Raw genomic sequence first — 8595 nt, 5'->3', positions numbered from 1 at the left:
CTCAAAGCAAGTCCCCTGCTCCCCTGAAATTCATTTAGGATCTCTATATGGCCCTCAGCACCAATGCCTTTGATCTTGTTTCCCCCTCTCATAGCACAATGCTGCTTCCTAACGCAAACACAGCGTAGCAACAACTCCTGCAAATCTCTTACTGATCTAAGGAGAGCTGCAACATCCACCCCCTGCCCCATTCAGTCGGTTTTCAATCCTTTGGGCTGTTTCTGAGCAAGAGCACCCACTGCAATTCATATGGTGCTTGAAGTCACATAACTGCTGGGCTTACCATGTGCTGCAGTGCCCTGCTGGCTCCAGGTGCCCTCCTCCAGCTGAACCGTGTCCCCATCCAGTCCCTGCTGGGGGAACACCGCCTGCCACCATTTGCAGCCACTCAGAGCATCCCTGACCCCGACCCAGGCTGGTGTCGGGGTGCCCACACGAGTGCTGTTTGGGATGTGCTGCTGGAGCGAGGCAGCCCTCCAGACAGCCCCACCGAACGCTCGATTCAGGTAAAATCAATGGGATAATTAGCCCACAGAGTCTGCCCAAAGGTCAAGAAGCAGTGATTTTTTTCTTGCAGCAGCTTTTGTCCTGAGCTCTTGCTACAGCACGAGGATTGCAAGCAAAGGCACTTCAGCAGGTGGGTTATAAAAGTGTTATGACTGCTGGTATTAAGCTGACAGACTAATGTGACAAGTGCTTAACAAGGTCTCCTAAAATAGAGAGGTAAATGCTTTGCAGCGCCGGTTGCTCGGACAACTCCGACACGAGGCGGTGGCACCAACCACATGGACAGCAAAGCACAGGAACAGCAGAGAGGAGGAGGGGGGGAGAAAGAGGACAGGACCAGGTAGGGGAACCCTCCTCACCCCCCAGTTCTATCCCTTGGCCTCAAACTGGTCCTCCAGCCACTCCCCCTCTCCCCATTGCACAGCTCTGTGCTGCTCCCCGTGTGCCATCTGCAGTGAGAGAGGACACAGGGATGGCTCTGTGTGCATGGATCCATCTCTGCCCCTCCAATCCCACAAGTGTTTGTACTCTATCAGCTGGACACGCCGCACCCCATGGGCTCTCTTTGCACCAGCACTCAGATCTCTCATTTTGAAGCCCAGCATCCCTATCCCCCCCCAGAGTGAAGGCAAACAGCCAGGATGCTGCCACGGTGGATTCAAGGTTTCGAGTCAAATAGCAGTCATTTAACCACTCTTTTAAAGTTCGTATCATTTGAATGTCATATGTCAAACTGAGGCTACTTCCACTGAAGGCAAATAGATATTTATTCCCCTCTCAGCTGGCCAGCAGCCTGGCATTCATTATTGAAGGATTGCAGCTGCTGGGGATTGAAATTACCTGTAGGAGTGCATCGAGCAAAGCCTTCCACCTCTTTAAGGGTTATTCCCCGTAATACCAGCTCATGCATTTTAGCTCAGACTCATTTTATAGCTGCTGTGGGTCTGCAGTTCCTTTTTCCTCTGGCTGCACAAGGTCAGGCATAGGGTTTTGGAGCATTTCCTCTCAGATGGTGTTGCTACTCCATTTTTCATGGTTTTTCTCAGGCTCAGACCACCATGTGCCCGCTGCTGAGACTGGTGATGGGACTGCACCTCTGCTTGGCCTTGAAGCTGTGACCCAAAACATCACGACTGCAATTCCCCAGGGGCACTGCAAATCCTCTTCCTGGGGAGTCTCTGCATAAGAGACTTATGCCTCTGTCTTGTAGCACATTGTGCACATAAAATATTCGATTGGCTGCACAGAAGTTTAGGGACAAAACCAAAGACAACAGAGATGATCAGATTAACTTGCATTTAGACATTGCCTTGAACTTCACAGAGCAATTTACACCTGCGTGAGGGACTGTGGAGTTATATTGAATCAGACCAGGAGCATTTTACAGCCACTTTGCAAAAGCATAAATGATAGCATAAGGTGCAAAGGAAACAGCCAGCCAGACAATTACATGGCATCTTCACATGCCTTATTAATCCTCATTACAGCCTTCTGTGCTGAGGCTCAGTATCTTCCTTTCCCCTGTGAGGACAGGTGAGGCTGTGGAGCCAATGCAGCCGTCTGCCAAAGGAACAGCACCTGGCTGCTGGGAGCAGTGCCCTTGTCCTGGGGAACTGTGTGCCCTCTGCATGAGGAGCATCTTGCTGCAGTAGGGATAGAAAACATGACTGGCTTCTGAGCAACGTGTGATGCTCAACCATATGTCTGTCTTTTTGTCTATTTTGGTGGGGGTTTTTTCGACCCATCTGCTGTTGGAGTGGGGCCTGCTGAGGGCACGGGGATGCTCAGAGGTTGGAGCACCTCTGCAATGGGGACAGGCTGAGAGCTGGGGGTGTGCAACCTGGGGAAGAGAAGGGGAGAGCTGGGAGACCTAACTGTGGCCTTCCTGATAAACAGGAGAATGACTTTTTACACAGTCTGATGTTGATATGACAGCGGGGATGGTTTTCAACTAAAAGAGGGGAGATTTAGGTTGGATGTTAGGGGGAAATCGTTCACACAGAGGGAACTGCTGCCTGTCCCTGCAGCCACCCACGGCCATGGATGGGCCCTGGGCATTCTGAACTATGGGGGGCAGGCAGCCCATGGCAGAGTGGGGCTGTGGGGCTGTGAGGTCCCTTCCACACAATCATTCTGGGATTCTGTGGTCCTAATATCTTTAAGGACCCTTCCAACACAAACCCAAGCCATTTTATGGTTTTGTTTTGTTTTGTCCTTATATTCCTTCCAATCCAAACATTCTATGAGATCATGATTATTCACTGTAGTTCTCCCATTATGCGTGATTCTGAAATTCCTTAAGAGGCAACAGCTCCTTATCACTCCACAGCTCTGGTCCCATTTCCCATTCAGAGCCTCTTGCTTACAAGCTGGTGGACCTGAACCCTTCCAGCCAAAGCTGACAAGAGAGACCTGAGCTCTGCAGGCAGGTGACAGCCTGTACAGTCAGACCAGCTTTACACAGCTGGGAGAATGGCTATCTGATGTTCTTTCTGGGAATCCTATTAATGTTATCTGATTATTTCATAATAGATATAACACATGCGTGAGTGCTGACAGGCTGTAATTGGGCCTTGCCAGGGAATTACTCATATTTTTCATTCTTGAAGGAACTAGCAGCACATTCGGTTACACTAACGACCTCATTTGTGTGGATTCCATTCACTTTATGTGTCTCGCTCTTGAAGTATTATAGTGAGGGCAATGATTTCTCACTTGAAGTAAACGTCACAGTCTCAAGGCAGGTGCTCTGCTCTCCTTTGGATGCTGCTCAGGGATGAGCTCATTGTTCTCTGCAACTCCCTGAAAGGAGGCTATAGCGAGGTGACAGCAACAGGATGAGAGGTCATGGCCATAAGCTCTGGGCCTTATGCTGCACCAGGAGAGGTTCAGGTTGGTTATGAGGAGAAATATAATCTCTGAAAGAGTGGTAATGCATTGGCACTGCTACCCAGGGAGGCAGTGGGGTTACCATCCCTGGAGGTGTTCAAGAACCATGTGGATGTGGCACTGATGGACATGGTTTGGTGTCATGGTGGGGTGAATTGGGGTTGGTGATCTTAGAGGTTTTCTCCAACCTTAATTACTCTATGAATATGGAAATCTCTGAACTGGAAGAAGTAACTATGGATGCTTTACAAGTCCTTCCTGCCTATTTAGTAACCCTTCTTTGGGCCTTTTTAGGTGATTTGTAAAGAACCATAAGAAGCAGAGCATCTACCCAAGCTCTCATCCAAAGGGTTTTTTAACTCTCCACGGCTTATAACTCCACTGATAATTTCAGCCATGGAGAACCTTCCCCCGCTATGCTTACAATTCTGCCCTTTTGTGTGCATATCAAAGCACAAGCAGCACATCCTCGTCAATAAAAGTCCTTTCTAATTCCTTTTTATCCTCCCCAGGGGAGTGCTCACAGCCCTGCGGAACCCTGAACAACCCTTTAATTCCTCCCTCCCTGTCCCCACGCCGCTTGGGGCCTCTGCTGCAGCCGCTGTGACAAGCACTGCTCCTTCATCAGGCAGAGCAATGGCTGTGAATGACACAAAGCATCACCTGCCCACGGGGACCCGGTGCCCCGGCTGCTTCTGCAACGTTATCAAAAACGTTTCCGCACATTTGTTTGTAAAATGTCTTTATCCAGCCAGGAGAAATGTCCCTTGAAGTCAACTAACCAAATAAATAAATAACAGCCAGAGACAATGCAGGGAAAAAAGAGAAGGAAAAAAAATAAAAAAGAGTTTCTAGGGGGAAAGAAGTGATGGATTGGAAGAGATTTGAGGCTGTTGCGATGTGCAGCTCGGCGCACAGTGTGACAAGAGAGAGAGTCCGCGTCGTGCCGCTTCCCAGCTTCCATTTTAAATGAACTCTTAGCAGTGCTGATTTGAAAGTGTTGGAGAGGGAAAAAAACACAGCCAGATGTGAGGGGTCAAAATTATATCAAAATTGGAGTTTTTTTCCTAATACAGCAGCTGAGAGCCTGGTCAGAATAAAGCTCCTTGAGTGCTGGGAGTTTTTGGTGTGTTTGTGCATAAATGAAGGATGTGGTTTGGTGTCGTGGTGGGGATGGATGGGGGTTGGACTTGGTGATCATAGAGGTTTTTTCTAACCTTAATGAGTCTGTGATACTGTGGTTCAAAATCTGAGCAAAGAGAGTAATGATTTCCCTTTTAACCATAACAATAGGAAGCAATGGGAATCCTGACCCCAAATTTTTTGCTTTCCAGGAGCATCCTTGAGAAGTCTGTGGAGACCCAGGGAAAAGAGCTGATTAATACCACTATTAATGAAAATAAACGCAGCGTAAAATTCCAAGTACCACGACTGCTTCCCAAAGCATCCAGGAGTGAGGGACAGCAGCAAATGCAATAAAGCAGAAATTCACTACGACTGTCAAGGGATAACGTTCCCTAACTCAGAGCCAGGCCTGTAAGTGAGAACACACCATCCATAGCAAAGCAGTCTGCGACCTTCAAGTGCTCACGTGGATGGAAAGTGATCTCTGAAAAGCAGCCCTGAATGCTGCTGAGGGCTGCTTCCCCTTCCCAGCCCTTCAAAGGGCTCTGTATCTCCTCCTGCCCTCCGTGATGCCCAGGGTGATATTGCCCAAAATGCAGATCAGACGTTTTCTGGTCAGTTTGGTGACAAAGCAGAAGGGAACATTCTGCCCACCACCAATGTGCAGCTTGGTTGAGGAGGTGCCTGCGTGTGTCTGTGCCTATGAGAGTGCTCTGGCTTTTTTACATGTGTATTTATCTCATTTATTTGGCCAAAGGAATTACAGGATTGAAAGGAAATTAATAGCTCAGCGCCCAGTCAGCTTCTTATTTTGAATCAATCCATTCTTGTCACTTGGACTGAACTAAATAATTAATCGTGTTACCTAAAAATAATTAGGGCTAATATCATACAGATTACACTACCCAGTTCTAACAATAATGTTGTTAAGAACATCTAAATAACCCAATATTTAATTACAGTCTGGCTTGTTTAGTGATGTGCGGGTTTGGGGGGGGGCTTTCTATCCCTGCAAATTTGGGCCAGCTCCATTGATTAAACAAGAACTTTTTATAGCTAGCGTTCAAATTATCAAACACTTGCCTAAAGCAATCCCATTGATCAAGTGTATCATTTGTAATACAAATGTTTTTATTAGGAGGCTTTGTTCAAGATAAATGAAGGATCAAATTAACTGGAGATTGGTTTGAGTAGAAAATGCTGCAGCTGGATAATTTCAAGCACTGAGGCTGAACATTTCTTTCAAATGATGAGAAGTCATCAACTAAGCCTTAATATAAAACACGCACGCACAGAGGCATCTTTGTATTGATTCCTCTCATTTCTGAGGCTCTCTTTCTACAAAGCACATTAGGATTTGTAGGAAAGGTTACAAGCCATCACCCCACTGCAACTAAACCAGTCCGAGGTTTTTATTCTGGCCAAAATTATGATGCTATCAGCACCCCAACAGGCACCAGAACCCTCTTCCCACTCCCCCATTCTCCATCCCCATCCTGCTGCCTCTGTTCCCACCCAGGACCATTCGCTGTGCTGTGCTGTTTATCCAAACGCTCTGCAGCTGGGCTGGGGCAGCAGTGTGCCTCCTTTTAGGAAGGGTGGGAGGGAGCCTGGCTGGGTGGATCTATACTTCTTCCAACACTCCAGCAGGGCCTGGGTGTACAGAAGGTTTACCCACGGGCAGCTGATGGAGAACAACCATGGGAGTGCTGTGCTGTCACTCTATATATGTATTTTGTGATACAGTCTGAATTGGGAAAGCTGCTTGACTGGGGTGACAGTTTTGGCTGTCATGTAGAGCTGTAGGTATGAAAATAGTTGCTTTCTAAATTAAACTCTCTCTTCTCCGCTCCCATAACAATGCATGGAGCACTGCTGGCACAGCATCACAGCTGTCTGGGGAGCCGCTATAAAACCTCCCCAGCTTTACGTCTCCTCTGTGAGGTTACTCCACAGGTTGTCCTCACAGGAGGACATCTCATGGGCATTCAGATGCTCTGGAATCCATCTCCAAAGGCGCCCACAATAATCAGAGGCAATCCCTCACTCACAGCCCATCAGATAAAACCTACAGACCTGGAAAGGCAGCTCGGAGGTCAGTTCATCCCCATGGACAACTATTTCAGGGACACAGAGCCAACCTTCTGACGCATGCAGAGCACAGAGAGATGCTCTCCCCACACTGCTGGGTTTCTCCTCTATTTGGTGCAGGGAGGAACACTGAGCTCCATCCCTGGATCTAAGCACCCATAATGCCATCCCAGCGCCCTGTTAATGTACAGGCGGTGCTCAGCAGTGAGAAGTGCAGCACAGATTTAGAGAGAATTATTGCTTTATTTATCACTTTAATGCAGGAAGCAATATGCCCAGATGGTAATGAAGAACAGAGGCTTGTTGTTCTCAGATATCACTCGTGGCCACTTCAAGTTTATGTATTGTTATGCAAGAACCGAACGCGTGTGCCATATGTGTGCATCAGACAGATAGTCAAAGGATTACACGTGTGTATGTAACGTGTTTTCCTGTTACATCTGGGTGTTTTTGGAGATGCAGACTGCATGGGGAGGGCTTGTATTTGCATTCATGCTGTGGCAGTAACAGCTTGATGCCCTCGCCCAGAGGTTTAAAACCTGCAACCATTAAGTTTGCTGAAGAAGGTTTCAGCATCACTTTGGAAAACTGCTGCGTATTGGTGGGGGGGATATTTTCTCCAAAAGAGCTATTGTAATTATTTAAAAAAAAAAAAAAAAAGGCAAAGGATCAAATTTAGGAGTTATATTTGAAGAGGCAGAGAGTGAGACCCAATTAACCCCTCTGCTCTGCAGATGGGGCTGCGGCACAGGGACAGCACTGCAGCCCAGGGAAGGGAAGGACGAAACCAATGGCATGTAGTGATAATGGGAGCTCAATATGAGTCAAGCAATTTGATTTCTATAGGGAACACAGTGATTGAAAGCAGTGCTGATGCTGATTAATCCCCCTCCCTCTTCTCTGTCTTCTAATTTCTGGCTCCGTGGTGCTCCTTCTTCCTTTCAGGCAGTTCCCATTGTCCGTGTGCATCAGGACACCTCATGATGCATGCACTGAATGCATCTGAAAATCCTGGAGATACACTGCTGCCCTTCGTATCCTTCAATGTAGTCCATAAAGCTGTTTCTTTCTCCTAGTTCTAAAAGATTTCACACAGCTCTTTTAATTACTCTTTTAGTAATTGGTGGCAGGAGTCTATTTCTGATCAGACTTTTTTTTTTCAGGATCCAAAGGTGAGACTGCAGCACTGGGTCCCTTTTCAGCTCCCAGGGCTGTTGTCAGAGGACAGGCACTGCTGGGACACACGCCCTCTCCAGCCTCCTTTCTCAGCCTGGTCCCAGGTACGAGCACATATAACTCAAAGAAGAGATAATTTCGTGCATATTATGCTGTATGGACTTCAGGAAAGCTGACCCAAAAATATTCCACCAGAAATATTCATTGCATTTTGTTTTAGTTCAGTAGATAATCTGATTTCAAGGGGTTAAAAAAAACAGCGTGACTTAAGCTAGCAATGACTCATGTTTGGCCACCCAAACAACCCAACAGTTCTTCAGCTCTTTTCTGGGTTGGGAAATTTCAGCTAAGTTTAATGCCCTCCCTCTGTATGCAACACCTCCTGGAAAAGGCGTAGACATGAGCCAGTGAGTCAGGGTCAGATCCTTCTCCAGATCCTTTTTCACCAACTGTTGTCCTTGCACAAAGAATTTTTCCCCCCTGGGGCAGCAGCTGGGAATGAAGTTTGGCAGGGAAAACTTAAAAGTGTGCAGAAGTGGCAGGAACCAAATCCTGATTTTCCAGCTTTGTTTTTGGGAGAGTGACACCTTTTGGGAAAACATCAGGATTTTCAGTGCATGGTTTCTTTGTTATGAATATTGGACATGCCTGCTCGATGGGCGTAGTGAAGTTTAATTGAGTGGTTCAGTTTAGCTGATTGGTTTAATTGATTGGTTAGGTTTAATTGATTGGTTTTGATACAGGGTTCCAGGGTTCTCCTGCCAGAGACATCAGGCTGCATGGCCAATGAAGAGTAGGCATTGCTCA

Source organism: Phasianus colchicus, chromosome 16 (genome assembly GCF_987193195.1).
Source record: "Phasianus colchicus chromosome 16, bPhaCol1.hap1.1, whole genome shotgun sequence".
Classification (NCBI taxonomy): Eukaryota; Metazoa; Chordata; class Aves; order Galliformes; family Phasianidae; genus Phasianus; species Phasianus colchicus.
Note: the sequence above shows the minus strand (reverse complement) of the source record.